The sequence below is a fragment of the Neofelis nebulosa genome, chromosome 7 (assembly GCF_028018385.1).
Source record: "Neofelis nebulosa isolate mNeoNeb1 chromosome 7, mNeoNeb1.pri, whole genome shotgun sequence".
In the NCBI taxonomy this organism is placed as follows: domain Eukaryota; kingdom Metazoa; phylum Chordata; class Mammalia; order Carnivora; family Felidae; genus Neofelis; species Neofelis nebulosa.
In genome coordinates this window covers 148,939,500-148,955,631 of record NC_080788.1, presented here as the reverse complement: position 1 = coordinate 148,955,631, position 16,132 = coordinate 148,939,500, and the positions used below count along the sequence as shown (strand labels likewise).

The 16,132-nt window shown below is 43.0% G+C and overlaps 1 pseudogene; it reads left to right on the top strand.

The window, feature by feature from the left end:
* Positions 1-11,523: 11,523 nt before the first annotated feature.
* LOC131518033 (disintegrin and metalloproteinase domain-containing protein 21-like) lies at positions 11,524-13,827 on the top strand (annotated as a pseudogene).
* Positions 13,828-16,132: the final 2,305 nt, after the last annotated feature.

The following is a 16,132-nucleotide window of genomic DNA, read 5'->3' as shown; positions in this document are numbered from 1 at the left end:
ACAACCACTTTACAACTAAAGGAGCTAGAAAAAGAACAAATGAACCCTAAAGCCAGCAGGAACAGGTAAACAAAAAAGATTAGAGAAGAAATAAATGATATAGAAACAAAGAAAAACAGTAGAACAGATGAATGAAACTATAAGTTGGTTTTTGTAAGAATAAATAAAAATGATAAACCCATGGGCAGACTTGGCAAAAACAAAAGAGAAGGGACGAAAGTAAATATAATCAGAATTTGAGAGGAGATATCGCGACTGACACTACAGAAATACATCTATGAGAAAATAGTTTGGAGATTTATATGCCAACAAATTGGGCAATCTGGAAGAAATGGATAAATTCCCAGAATAATGTAAACTACCTAAACTGAAAAAGGAAGAAACAGAAAACGTCAACAGACCGATAATGAGCAAAGAAATTGAATCATTAATCAAAAATCTACTGACACACAAAAATCCAGGGCCAGATAGGTTCACAGGTGAATTCTACCAGATATTTAAGAAGAGTGTAAAATATTCTATTTAAGTAGAATAGAATATTCCTGTCTTCACAAACTGTTCTAAATAATAGAAATGGAAAGAAAACTTCCAAATTCATTCTATAAGATGAGTATGATCACGGTTCCAAACCAGATTAAACCCCACTAAAAATGAGACTTACAGGCCACTAGCCCTAATGAGCAAGAATGCAACAATTGTCAAGAAAATACTTGCAGGGGCACCTGAGTGGCTCAGTCGGTTAAGCGTCCAACTTTGGCTCAGGCCGTAATCCTGCAGTCCGTGAGTTCGAGCCCGGTGTCAGATTCTGTGCTGAGAGCTCAGAGCCTGGAGCCTGTTTCAGATTCTGTGTCTCCCTCTCTCTGACCCTCCCCCATACATGCTCTGTCTCTCTCTGTCTCAAAAATAAATAAACGCTACAAAGAAAGAAAGAAAATAATTGCAAATTGAATCCAACAAGACATTAAAAGGATCCTCTAACGTGTCCAGGTGGGATTTATTCCTTGCCTGTAACGGTGGTTCATTAGTCACAAATAAATCAATGTAATACATACCATCAATCAGAGAAAGGATACGAATGATATGACCCTCTCAATAGATGAAAAAAAAATTGGCATAGTACAGCATCCTTTCTTGATAAAACCCTCAACAAGGGGTAGAGGAAACACACCTCAACATCATAAAGTCCGCACATGAAAACCGCACAGCTAATATCCTCAGTGGGGGAAAAAAACCTTTTCCTCTACTGTCAGGAACACAAGAGGGACGTCCACACCCATCATTCTACTTAACACAGCAGTGGAAGTCTTATCCTCAAAAACAGACAACAACAAAAAATAAAGGCATTCAAGTTGGAAAAGAAGAAGTCAAACATTCCCTCTTCACAGATGACATGACACTCTATATAAAAAACTCAAGACTCCACCAAAATATTGCAAGAACTGATACACAAATTCAGCAAAGTCACAAGATACAGTATCAACATACGGAAATCGGCTGCATTTCTACACAGCAATAATGAAGAAACAGAAAGAAAAATAAAAAAACTATCCATCCCGTTTACAATTGCACCAAATATAATAGGATACCTAAAAAGTTAAAATATCTATACTCTGAAGACTCTAAAAACGGTGAAAGAAACTGAGGATGACACAAGGAAGTGGAAACACCTTCAATGTTCATGGATTTAAGGAGCAAGTAGTGTTGAAATGTCTCTGCTACACAAAGAAACGGTGGCTTCATGATTATGGATTCATGCTATATTACAAAGCTGTACTTATCAAGAGAGTAAGCTACAAGCACAAAAGAGACACATAGATCAAGAGAACAGAAGAGTAAACCCAGATATGAACTCACAAATGTATGGCCACCTCATCTTGGATGAAGTAGGAAAGACTATTTAATGGGAAAAAAGACAGCCTTGTCAACAAAGGGTGTTGGGAAAACTGGACCAGAACATGCAGAAGAATGAAACTGAACCACTTTCTTACTCCATACACAAAAATAAATCCAAATGGGTGGAAGACCTAAATGTGAGACAGGAGACCATCAAATCCTAGAGGAGAACAGGCAGCAACCTCCTGGACTTCGGACATAGCAACTTCTTACTAGACGTGTCTAGAGAGGCAAGGGAAACAACAGCAAACTTGAACTACTGGGACCTCATCAAAATAAAAACCTTCTGCACAGCTAAAGAAACAATCAACTAATCTAAAAGGCATTCTACAGAAATTAAAAAGGTATTTGCAAACCACATATCTGATAAAGGCTTACTATCCAAAATCTATAAAAAAAAACTTCTCAAACTCAACACCCAAAATACAAACAATCCAGTGGAGAAATGGGCAGAAGACATGAGGAGATACTTTTCCAAACAAAGCATTCCGATGGCTAACTGACACACGAACATATGCTCAACATCACTCATCATCAGGGAATTACAAATCAAAACTACAATGAGAGATAACCACACATCTGTCAGAATGGCTACAATTAACAACTCAGGAAACAACAGATATTCATGATGGTGAGGAGAGAAGGGAACCCTTTTATACTCTTGGTGGGAGTGCAAAGTGCCCGGACCATTCCAGAAAACAGTTTAAAAACTAAAAATTAAACAACCTTCCACTCCAGCAATTGCTCTACTAGGAATTCATCCAAAGCATACAAAACTTCTGATTTGAGGAAGTACATGCACCCCAATGTTTACAGCAGCATTAATTATGACAGCCAAACTGAGGAAAGAGACCAAAAGTCCACCATGTGATTAATCTGCTATATGTATAGAATAGTGTATTTACTCAGTCATAAAAAAGAATGAAATCTTGCCATTTGCAAAGATGTTGATGCAGCTACAGGGCATCATGCTAAGCAAAGTAAGTAAGTCAAAGATGACAAACACCATATGATTTCCTCCTATGGGGAATTTAGATCTAGGGGAAGGGGAAAAAGAGCAATAAATCATAAAAAAAAACCCTCTAAGGTTAGAGACCAAACTGGGGGTTGCTGGAGGGCAGGTGTGTGGGGGATGGGATAATGGGTGTTGGGGATTAAGGAGGCCACGTGTTGTGATGACTACTGGGTGTTAATGTGAGTGATGAACCAATAAATTCTACTACTGAAATTAATATTACACAATATGTTAACTAACAAATATTTAAACACAAACTTAAAAAATTTAAAAAGTGGGAAAAAGGAAGGAAGAATTGTTGTCACAAATTGTCATGAACATGGAATCTGAGGTAGTGAGTCTAAGGTCTTGCATTTACTCATTATGTCCCTAACTGATGGTGGACATAAATTAACACACTCATGAATATTGACAGCAGTGCCAGGTGGGCTGGAATTCAAACCACAGCTGCCCTTCCCAACTCCCCTGTGCCCACACATCATGGGCAGCTTGTCCAGACACGTGCACAAGAACCCAGGTTGGGCCTCAGCAGGGACCCACATCTGCAGAATTGGAAAGTGTGGACAGTTGACCCTTCCTGAGAAGCTCTGGGTTTCCTTCCCCGACTTGCTGTCTCAGCTCCCTTGTCTTCCTTTCCTGTCTCTTGAAGAGAATCATGTCCCCTGTTAGTGATTCATGAAAGAGAGGGGCTAGATGTTCTATAAACATTCAATATGACAGATAACATACAAGGGAACAACAACAACAAAAAAAAAAACCCATATGATGCAGCCTGTCTCGCGGCTCCTATCACCCAATGTGGTAGAGTACAAATAAACCTAAGTATTCCTTTGTTCAAAAACTGCACAGCACGTTGGAACAGTATTAAGAGGTGAGAAGCCTGGAAGAATTCCACAAATGCAGATATGAGCTCCCCTTGGAAGGAAGAAGAAAAATTACAGTCCCAAACACGCAAGAGTAAATTAATTTTAGGAAATGATACAAGAGCTTCAATGCATTCTATTCATGAAGTGTCTAAAATTGGCAATGCAAAAAATGGATTCTGAGGGTTTCACATAGAATTGCGAAGGAAAAATTGTGTCAAGAACTCAGTTGTGTGCACAGAGCTCAGCGGCTCCTGAGACATATAGAAAGCCCACCACCTGAAAAGGTAAACGTGTTTTTGGACCCCAGGAGCATATCTATCGAATCTGATGAGCAGTCTGGCCAAAGAGACACAGAATGGCAACTGTTGTGAAATTTGAACTTCAATTTCATATATTTCCAATTAATTTCCATATATTAGGAAAAACCATGCCACGAAAATGATTTGCTAGAGTCTATAAATTTAAAAACAAACGACAAAACTCTAAGTCACCAGAGACCAGATAGGGAACACGTCAACATTGAGAGAAACCAGGAAAAAAAACAAGACTTTTAGTTACATCATAAGTCAAGAAATCAGTGGGGTGCCTGGGTGGTTGAATCGGTTAAATGTCTCACTTCAGCTCAGGACTCAATGTCACGATTTGAGGGTTTGAGCCCCATTGTCAGGCCCTATACTGACAACTCAGAACCTGGAGCCTGCTTCAGATTCTGTGTCTCCCTCTCTCTCTGCTTTTCCCCGCTCACGTTCTGTCTCTCTCTCTCTATCAAGAATAAACATTTTTAAAAAAATATTAGTCACAAGCAATCAATCATCAAGAAAAGGAAAACTATAGCTAAGAACACAACACCCATAAAAAGAAATGGTATCAATAGACTTTGTGAAAATCAAATACGCTTATCTGCCCACGTGAATACCAATAGTAGGATAAGTTACAGAGTAAGAGACAACATTCACAAATTGCATAACCACCAAGGGACCTGCATCTTGAATATGCTAACAACCCTCAACAGTCAATAGGAAGAAAGGAAACAAACCTCCATAAAACAAGCACAGCCTTGTGTAGTAGACATCCTATCCTTGAGGTTATAGACACATTAGTTACTGACTGGAGAAGACTCTTCACACCATTGACTGTCAGGGAAATTCAAATCAAGAATGCAATAGATGCCCTATACACACATCCCAATGGCTCCGGAATGAAAACAACTCTGACAACAACATCCAGGTGAGCATCCAGCATACCTGGGGCCTCAAACAATGCAGGAAGGATTGACAAACAAACACCAGCTCTGGAAAACCGTTGGCTGTTGCTTATGAAATTATACATGGATGACATAAAAAGGAACCTGGAAATACCACTCCCGAGTATTTGTCCCTGAAGAATGAAATCCCATGCTCAGAAAATAAATGGTGTGGGGCGCCTGGGTGGCGCAGTCGGTTAAGCGTCCGACTTCAGCCAGGTCACGATCTCGTGGTCCGTGAGTTCGAGCTCCGCGTCAGGCTCTGGGCCGATGGCTCAGAGCCTGGAGCCTGTTTCCGATTCTGTGTCTCCCTCTGTCTCTGCCCCTCCCCCGTTCATGCTCTGTCTCTCTCTGTCCCAAAAATAAAAAAAAATTAAAAAAAATTAAAAAAAAAAAGAAAATAAATGGTGTGTAAATATTTATAGCATCTTTCTTAGTGTTAGAAGCTCAGAATAAGGCAAAAGTCTTTCTAAATATAAAGGAATAAACCAAGTACGAAACTTCCATCAATGGGAGGCTTTGCCAGAGAACTGTGACACTACTGATGCACACCTGAAATCAGGTGAAACTCAAAGACATGATGTGGAGGGAAGGGCAGTAGTCCCATAATTACAGAGGTGGTGTGACCTGGGACATTCACACAGCCAGACCATGATGACAGTGGTTTGGTTGGGCATTCCTTATCTCTTTCTTTCCCAAACCACATGATGAGATACTCTGCTTCATTTGACAGCACTCCTATGTTCAACCACCCTCTGATGTATGGAGTCTCCACAGACTGAACCCTACAACCTCGGACTCCTCTGAATGGAGAGTTGTTGAGACCATAGTCTGATATGTGTTCTGACAGGAGCTGTTCCCTCCACTGTCCCTGGTTCTGGCTCTCTCCTGCAGGTGAGGGGGAGTAGGTTAGGAATCCTCCACTGAAACCATCTGTCTCCTGCACCTGACTCTCCCACAACATGAGGCCCAGAATTTCCTCACACTCAGTTGGAAATGAAGTCAGTTTATAGGAACAGATTTGCTCCTTGATTTAAAGGATTGCTCCATCTCCCCCTTACCCTGGGCAATACTCTGGGCAAAGGTCTGCAGCTGCAGGGCATGTCGGGGACAAACAGGATTCCAAACAGTTTGGAAACTGAGGGCTCTGTTTAGGGGTGGCTGGCAGCTTCACTGCCTTGTGGCTTGCTTGTCCTGGTGGCATGAGACTCCTGTCATACAAGTCAGGTCTGGGGTGATCAGGTTCCCAGCATCCCTAGTGGACTGTGCCCAGGGCAGAGCTTCCTTCCTGGGAGTGTGGCTGCCAACAATGAGTGAGTCCCACATCTCAGTGGCACCTGCTGGGGCTTGGCCTCAACAGCAAACAGCTTAGGGTCACTGACATCCTGTCCCTCTGGCTAAGAGTCCTCTGAACAGGAGCTGGTCACCGGGAACCGTGTGTATTGGCTACAACAGTCTGGAGGGGAGGTTGCAGCCAGGCTCAGGGGCACATGCCTATAGTCACAGTTACTTGCACTGGAGTTTCTACTTGCTGATCTGGGGTGGGAAAGGAAAAGAACATAACTTAGTTCAAATATTCTAGGTATTCTTTCTGGTAGTATATTTTCTGCAATAGATGCTTCTTCATGGGCTGTATGCTAACATGGCCATTTGCAGGCACTCTAAATACATTATTTGAATTTTTCTTCAAATTACAGTTAACATGCAATGTAATATTACTTTCAGGTGTAAAATATAGTGATTCAACATTGCAATACAGCACCCAGTGTTCATTATCAGTGCTCCCCTTAATCCCCATCAACTACCTCCCCATCCCTCCACACACCCTCCCCAAGGTAACCATCAGTTTTTCCCCTATAGTTAAGTATCTGTTTTGTGGGGCTTACGTGGTTCCATGGGTTAGGCCCACGACTCTTGATCTGGGCTCTTGTCTTGATCTCATCATTCCTGAGATCGAGCCCCACTTTGGTTTCTGCACTGACAGCACGACGTTTCCTTGGGATTCTCTTCCTATCTGTCTCTGCCCCACCTCCCATTCTCTCTCTAAATAAATAAGTGAACATTGAAAAAATCGCCTATTTCTTGGTTTGCCTCTTCTCTCTTATTTGTCCCTTTGCCCATTTGTTGTTTCTTAAATTCTACATATGGATGAAATCATGTATTTGTCTTTCTCTGACTTATTTCAGTAAATATAATACTCTCTAGGCCCATCCCTGTCCTTAACAATAGCTAATGTCATTCCTTTTATGGCTGAGAAATATTCCAGTGTGCGTGGACGGGGTTATGTAGATATACCACGTATTCTATACCCATTCATCAATCAATGCATACTTCGGCTGGGTTGTTTCCATAGCTGGGCTGTTTGTGACATAACTGCTATAAACAGAGAGGTACAATTCCCTTAAGTTAGTATTTTTGTATCCTTTGGGTAAATACCTAGTAGTGCATTTGTTCTATCGTAATGTAGTTATATTTTAGCTTTCTAAGGAACCTCCATGCTGTTTTCCATAGTGGCTGTGCCAGTGTGCATTCCCACCAGCACCTCCAAAAGAATCCTCTTTCTCTGCATCCTCACCAACACCTGTTGTTTCTTGTGCTGTTGAGTTCAGCCTTTCTGACCAGTGTGAGTTGATATTTCATTGTAGTTTGGATTTCTATTTCCCTGATGAGGAGTGATGTTGACCATCTTTTCATGTGTTTATTGACAATCTGTAGGTTGCATTTGGAAAAATGCTTATTCATGTCTTCTGGCCATTTTTTAATAGGATTATTCAGTTCTGGAGTTGAAATTTATACCATATATAGAAAACCTGAAAGACTCCACCAAAAAAAAAAGAAACCCGCTAGAACTGGTACAATAAACCTGTAAATTTGTAGCATACAAAATCAACATATAGAAATTTGTTACATTTCTATACACCAATAATGAAGCAGGAGAAAGAGAAACCAAGGAATCAATCCTATTTAAAATTACACCAAAGGGCCCCTGGGTGGCTCAGTCTGTTAAGCGGCCGACTTCGGTTCAGGTCATGATCTCACGGTCTGTGAGTTCGAGCCCCACGTCGGGCTCTGTGCTGACAGCTCAGAGCCTGGAGCCTGTTTCAGATTCTGTGTCTCCCTGTCTCTGACCCTCCCCCATTCATGCTCTGTCTCTCTCTGTCTCAAAAATAAAATAAAAAAAACCTTACACCAAAAACCATAATATACTAGAAATAAACTTAAATAAAGAGGTACAAGATCTGTACTCTGAAAAGTCTGGGACATTTATGGAAGAAATTGAAGAAAACACAAAGAAATGGAAAAATATTCCATGCACATGGATTAAAAGAAAAATCATTGTTAAATGACAATACTATTCAAAGCAATCTAGACATTCAATGCAAATAATTCAATTTCCTGTCAAATAATACCAGCATTTTTCACAGAGCTAGAACAAATAACTCTAAAATTATCATGGAACCACAAAAGACCCCAAATAACCAAAGATCTTGAAAAAGAAAAAAAACCTGGAGGCATCACAATTCTGGATATCAAGCTATATTACAATGCTGTAGTCGTCAAGACAGGATGATACTGGCAAAAAAATACACATAGATTAATGGAAAAGATTAGAAAACCCTGAAATGGACACATCACTATATGATCAACTAATCTTTGACAGAGCAGGAAAGACTATCAAATGGAAAAAGTCCCTTCAACAACTGGTGTTGGGAAAACTGGACAGCATTGTGAACTTGTAATGAACCTGGACCACTTTCTTACAGTACACACAAAAATAAATACAAATTGAATGAAAGACCTAAATGGGAGACAGGAAACCATCAAAATCCTAGAGGAGGACACAGGCACCAACCTCTTTGACCTTGGCCAGAACAAGTTCTTACTAGACATGTCCCCAGAGGCAAGGAAAACAATAGCAAAAATAAACTATTGGGATCTCCTGAAGATAAAAAGCTCTGCACAGCAAAGAACAAATCAACAAAACTAAAAGGCAACTGACAAAATGGGGGGAGATATTTGTAAATGACATCTCAGATAAAGAGTTAGTATCCAAAATCTATAAAGAACTTACCAAACTCAACACTCAAAAAACAAATAATCCAGTGAAGAAATGGGCAGAAGACATGAATACATATTTTTCCAAAGAAGACATTCAGAGGGCAAAAAGACACGAATAAAGATGCTCAACAACACTCTTCATCAGTGAAATATAAAGCAAAACCACAATGAGATACCAATTCACACCTGTCACAATGACTAAAATTAACAATTCAGGAAACACAAAATGTCAGCAAGGATGCAGAGAAAGCGAAACCCTTTCGCACTGTTGATGGTAATGCAAACTGGCGCAGCCACTCTGGAAAACAGTGTGCAGATTCCTCAAAAAATGAAAAACGGAACTATCCTGTGATCAAGCAATTGCATTTCTCCAAGGATACCAAAGTTATCCAAAGGATACCAAAATGCTGATTCGAAGGGGCACGTGCATCCCAATCTTTATGGCAGTCTTATCAACAAAAAACAAATTGTGGAACAGCCCAAATATTCATCAACACATGAATGCATAAAGAAGAGGTGGTAAATATATACAATGCAATATTACTTAGCCATCAAAAAGAATGACATCTTGCCAATTACAATAATGTGGATGGAACTACAGTGTATTATGGTAAGTGGAACAAGTCAGAAATAAAAAGTCAAATATCCTATGATTTCACACATTAGAGGAATATAAGAAACACAACATACGGAAAGGAAAAATAAAATAAATCAAATCAGAGAGGGAGGAAACCAGAAGACATTCTTAAATACAGAGAACAAACTGAGGGGAAGTGGGGGAGGTGGGCTAAATGCCATGTGGGCATTAAGGAGGACACTGGTTGAAATGAGAACTGGGTGTTATATGTATGCGATGGTTCTCTAAATTCTACCCCTAAAATCAGTACTACACTGTATGTTAACAGACTTGAATTTACATTAATATAATACAAGAAAATTATATATAGAGAGAGACTACCTCAAAATAGCAAGCTTCTGCACAGTGAAGGAAACAATCAACAAAACAAAAAAGCAACCTATGGAATGGAAGAAGATATCTGTAGATGACATATCCTCAGGGTTAGTTTCGAAAACGTATAAGTTTTTTTTTAAATTGTTTTCAAATTATCAGTAGAGAGTGTGTCCATGCAGTTCAGCACACTGTTGTGTGAGAAGCAAAACTCGTGTCTTCCACTTTTATATTGTGTTAAGATCTCACTGAACATGAGACCCACACTCTTCACGAAATTTTAATCATATATTACAGTATTGTAAATTACAGGGGTAATGATGTGGAGACCCCTCTAGAACTTAATCATCTTGCATAACACAAAATCATAGCCCTTGAGATCTAGTCCACATTGACCCTCCCTGCCAGGCCCTGGAAACTGCCATTTCACTCTCCATTTCATTGTTATCAAAACCCAAATTCAGCTGCCTGTTGCTGGAAAGGTCAATGTTCAAAGTTTTAGTTTTGGTGGGAAAGGAATTTGAGCTATATTCAGGAGGCCAGCCACTGGGGAGAAGGCAAACTCTTGTCCAAACGCCAACTCTGAGGTTTCTCCCTGACCCAGGGCGTTTTAAAGCAGTAGAGGGTACTTAATCAAGCAAGGGAGTGCCATGGTCAAAACCATCTTTTGATCATGGGCAGACTCCATGGTACAAGCTGCAAAGTAACCTCAACTTCCCTGCATCTCCAGCTGAAGAGGGAACCAAACTACATGGGAGGAGACTGCCAGAGGCCAGGAAAGAACCCCCATAAGGGATTAGAGGAGAAAACCCCTGGGGCTCACACATGGTCAGCAGTACTTTCTGTTCTCCCAGCTGGCATAAGAAAATACTAAAATACAACCTTGTAGTTCACCAGTCATCACTCAGAATACTGACAAATGTTTTCCTCAGTGAACTCAGAGGAACCTTCAAAGCAAAAACCAAAAGGATCAAATGGCTTGCAAACTAATAGCCAAGGAGAATAAGACACACAAAACTACAAAGCGATTTTTTGCATCACCCATAAAGGTAAAATTGACAATGTTTACCTCCACATCACAAGGAAGCAAAAGCAGTGGTCTCTGTAATGAGGAAAAGTAGTCATCCAAAGAAAGTGACCCAGCAGTACCACAGGACATGGAATTGGTAGAGAAGTTCAGGGTGTTATAACTGCATAGCCCATATGCAAGTAGCTTCAGGAAAGATTGAAGGTGTTGACTAGAGCCATGCCTCTGGGTCCAAATCCCTACCCATGTCCATGTGACCACTCTTGACCATGGCCCACCTGCCCCTCCCACATCCACCCCAGCCGAACTGATGTGAAGGGTCACCCAATGCCACACCCTGGGACTGTTGCCGAACCCCACAGGGGGCCCCCTGGTGCAGGGTGCTGGCCACCGGGCGCAGCCCTCTATTCTGTCTGATGGTCTAGACCTGGCTTTGCTGAGGATCCTCCATTTATCCATTCTCACTGGCAGATGTCTCTGAGCCGTGGCATGAGGCTGGCAGAGGGCCAGGTCACCCTGAGGGCGCCCCTCTTGCTGTTTGCACTCTGGGCAGTGCTGGCTCCTCTGCAGGGTTCTCAAGGGCATCCCTCATGGCGCTACATCTCCTCTGGTGTGGTAATTCCCAAGAAGGAGCCGCACCACAGCAAAGGCATTCAGATGCCTGGCTGTCTGTCCTATAGCCTGCGTTATGGGGTTAAGAGACATGTTATGCACATGCGGCACAAGAAACTATTTTGGTCCAGACTCTGCTGATGATGACTCAGGATGCTCACGGAGACTTGCAGGTGGACTACCCCTTCATGCCTCCAGACTGTTACTACCTCAGCTACCTGGAGGAGATTCCTTTTTCCATGGTCACAATTGACACAGGCTATGGCAGCCTTGAAGATATCATGAAGTTGGATTAACTTGCCTATGAAATGAGACCCCTCGGTGATTTCCAATCATTTGAACACTTTGTTTCTCAGATAGTCGCAGACATCTGTGCAATGGGACCTACTTATAACCCGGGATATAAGGAGGACAGTGTACCCCCTGTTCCTCCAGGAAATGCCAGTGCAGCCCCAAGGATCTCTAGTAAGTTCTGTTCATCCCATCACAGAATTTTCAAAGGACTTGCTCTCATTTTCAAAACAATGTATATTGTGTTAACCACGTGGAAAAAAGTGCCCAATTCCTAGTAAAGCTAGTTAGCTTAATTGAGTCAATATTTCATGCTATTGATGTAAGTTATTGGTTTCATGGTCATTTATAGTGAGAGACATCAAGCTCACACGGGCAATTATGTGTTGCATCAGAGTCCTTTTTTCTCTTCAGCAGTATGAGTCAAAGTATTTTCGATTTCTTAAAACACATTCACCCTTAATGTGATTTGAGATGGGCCCCATGAGGTTCATGGCAGTCCAGTTGTATATTCTATATGCCATCCACCAATGGCTTATATGCCATCATTCTGGGTTATTTAGGCAGACATTATTTACTCTTTGCTGTCATACCAACGCATCAGATTGCAAGAAATTGTGGCTTGTGCATTGACACTGATGAATGTGCTTGCCAAAAAAGGTCCAGCTGCCTTAGGACCCAACTAACTGGTATAATGGAAGCTTTCAGTCACTGTTCCTTCATTCATATGCAGCACATAATGAATTGTGGAACAGGCAAGTGCATGTTCAACACTGAAATGGTGCATTTAAATAAAAACCTGACCCACTATCGTTATGGAAACTACACAGTGGATCCAGGAGAGCAGTGTGACTGCGGCTCATTCAACCAGTGCTACAGCAATCTAGGCTGTATGCATGAATGTATCTGAACCCCTGGGGGCAAATGTAATACAGGAAGATGCTATATAAACTGCACCAACTCCGCTGCTAGGACACTCTGCAGACCAATCCAAAATATACGTGATCTTCCAGAGTTCTGCCATGGGGTGACCTGGGCATACCCTGATGACTTCCATATGCAAGATGGAACCCCGGGCACTGAAGAGGGCTGCTGCTATCATGGAAACTTCACTGACTGCACTATTCACTGCCAAGAAATCTTTGGCAGAAATTCTGGGAAAGGTGAAGATGTCTGCTATACCATAAATCACAAAGGCAGCCGACATGGACACTGCAGAAGACCCCGGGGAAGTCAACGCTGAACCTGTTCCCCTACAGGCGTGCCGTGTGGAAGGCTGCAGTGTAGGAATGTCACACATCTCCCTCAGCTGCAAGAACATGTTGGATTCCATCTGTCTGAGATCCAGGGTTCTGATGTTTGGGGCTGGATTCACATCGTAGCACAGGAACAACCAGATCGGTCATGTGAGAACTGGTACTTCCTGTGCTTCTGGAAAGTTCTGTCGGGATAACTACTGCACTGGAAGTGGGGCTCAGCTGAATTATGACTATATCCCAGAGAAATGCAGTCACAGAGGGATGTGCAACCATAACAGGAACTGCCACTGCCACACAGCCTGGGATCCTCCATGGTGCACGGACAAGGCACTGGTGGGAGCACAGACTGTGGACCCCTCCAAGAAGAATTCAGCCAGTCAGGCAAAGTCATGAATCCATGGTATATCTCAGAGTGGTTTTTGGTCACATTTATGCCATAATAGCTGCATTCCTCTTTGTTGTTTCTGGAAATGTCAGAACTATAAACACAGAGAAAGTTAAGGAAGAGATTTTTGGAGAGACAATCCATAATTTAGCCTCCAGACCCTTGAACAACTATAGACAATGCATCTGGTGCATCTGGAAAAATACAGTATTGAGGCGGCACAGCTGACATCCACGTTTCCAAGGGTCTGCGGGAGACACACTGAGGGGTCCTCAGGCACATCACAGCTCTGACACCAGGTCTCTCATGGGTCACCGACCAGCACTCTGAAATAAAACTTGAAAACTGCATGCTTGTGGCTTTTATGGAGTTTTTAAACCTGTAAGAGCCCAAACTGAGCCTTAGTTTCTGGGAAGAGGACCTGAGTCAGAGCTGTGTCTTGAGCGGAAGTGTCCGGTTCCAGAATTAAGAGAAGTTGACACAAGCTCCTTTATTGGCAACTTCATGAGTTTTCTCCAAAACTACACTGTTGTGGAATGAAAAGTTTCTCATTCTCCAGGTACTCTGTCTTCCCCCAGTCCCATGTGGGCTCAGGATAATGGAGGGCTACCACCCACCCATACTGGCTGTCCACACGGGGGTGTCTGCGGGCTGTGAGGGAAGGGGACTGCCATTAGGTTCCACCTAGCGCAAGCTGTGCCTCTCTGGAGAGCAAATTTCCAAATGTGGGAGACGGAGACCATGAGGCTGAAAGGAGCACCCCATACATCAATCATCAAGGTAGGCACAAGTGTCTATGGATGACTCTGGCATCCAGAGGGAGACCGGGAAAGGTGAATCCCTGCTCTCGTTCTCTTGCCTACTTTTCAGTGAGTTTAACCGTAGATAAGAATCTGCCTAGGGTTTCCACTTTGGTTTCCCAAGCACCTTCTAGAATAACACAGAGGTGAGCCTGTGAAAGTTAGCGAATTCAGCCCCATCCGCTCCCAAGAAATCCTGTAATTGCTACCCTGTTTTCTATGTCCTGATCATTGCGAATATGGGATGGAGGCCTGCCCTTCCCTGGGTCCTTGTGCCCTCTTGTTCTGGGCTCTGTAAGTCATAAATCCTGTGCTTCCATTTCCTTTGTTGGGGGTGTACTGAAACCCTACCTTCAGTCACAAGGAGCCCACATATCTCATGTACCCCAAACGAGAGCTCAGATGTCTAGGGAGCTGCCTGTCACCCACTGTGACTTGCTGTTGCCACTTCCTTCAGCAGGTCACAGTCTACATGTTCTTAATTCAGTCCAGAAGCTGAGGTCCCACAATACATTTATCCCCAATGATGGGATTGGGAGCCTAGCTGATGCCCCCCTACAATGCCTTAGACCTAAGAATGGCTCACTCATTCCTCACCATCACGTCTTAGCTGCTGTGGGAAGGAGCTGGTGCTTGCTGGTGGTCTGTAGCTTTGATTTGGGCTTATGCCAGGTGTTGCCAGAAACCCTCACCCTAAATTGTCAGTGCCATAAAAGGTCCGACTCCCTGCAGAGACCAACAAGCAGGCACCAGTCTGGGGGTACAGGGGTGTGTATTTCCTATTCACCTCCAAAGGAGGTGGACACCGAGGACAGTGTTCCTAGATTAGTGTCGAAGAAGAGGCCAGATGCTTGGTCCACTGTGTTGCGGCCAGCACCGTGGTGTTGTGCTTGATTAGCCAGGCCTAGCTAGTGATGGAGGCAAATCTACAAGGAGCATCATGGCACTCAGGGTGGAGGTCTTGGCCAAGGCAAGCTCCCCCTAGTGGCTGCAATCCTCACTGCTGTGGCCAATGGCTCCCCACCTGTCAGGTGTTGAGTGGGACACCTCAGTGTGGGAGGCCACAGAACACGACTCTGGGAAGAAATAACTTCTATCCCAGATTTACCCTGTCACGATCCACTACACCTACATGTCCAAGGACCAGCGTGAGAGACAGAAATGGTGACAGGCACTATACCATCATGGAAATGCAAGGCTTCCTGGAATCATTTGTCCAAAGGGAGGGAGACAAGGACATTGATTGGCTTTTGTGGGTCTTCGTCATTGGCTTCGAGCTGTTGCTTACAACGCTTGACATGCTGCAGGTGACTGGATTGGTCCAAGACTGCCAAAGTCATCATTCACTGAAAAACTCAAAGTATCCACAGCCTGTTTACAGAGACACCCTAGAGGAGCCTCCTGACTTTTCACTCTATCAAAAGACCATGAGAAGCACGCCAAGGCACAGGGCAGGAGACATAGGCAAAAAAAAGGGGGAAGTCTCTGAGGAAGATGCTCCCCAAGCCCCCAGAGCCCACAGAGGTAGGAAGAAAGAAGCTCTGATTCCTGGGACTTGGATTTTTATGGCATGGCAGCACAGGCCCACTGGGAGAGGTCAAGCCCAGGTGATGCCATCCAACTCTAAGATAGAATGGGGACAATTCAAAGAGTGTGGGGTTTTTGTTTTTTTGTTTTTGCCTTGTGTCATGCGCCCAAGATCCTTGACCATTTCCAACCTGGAGGAGAGGCCC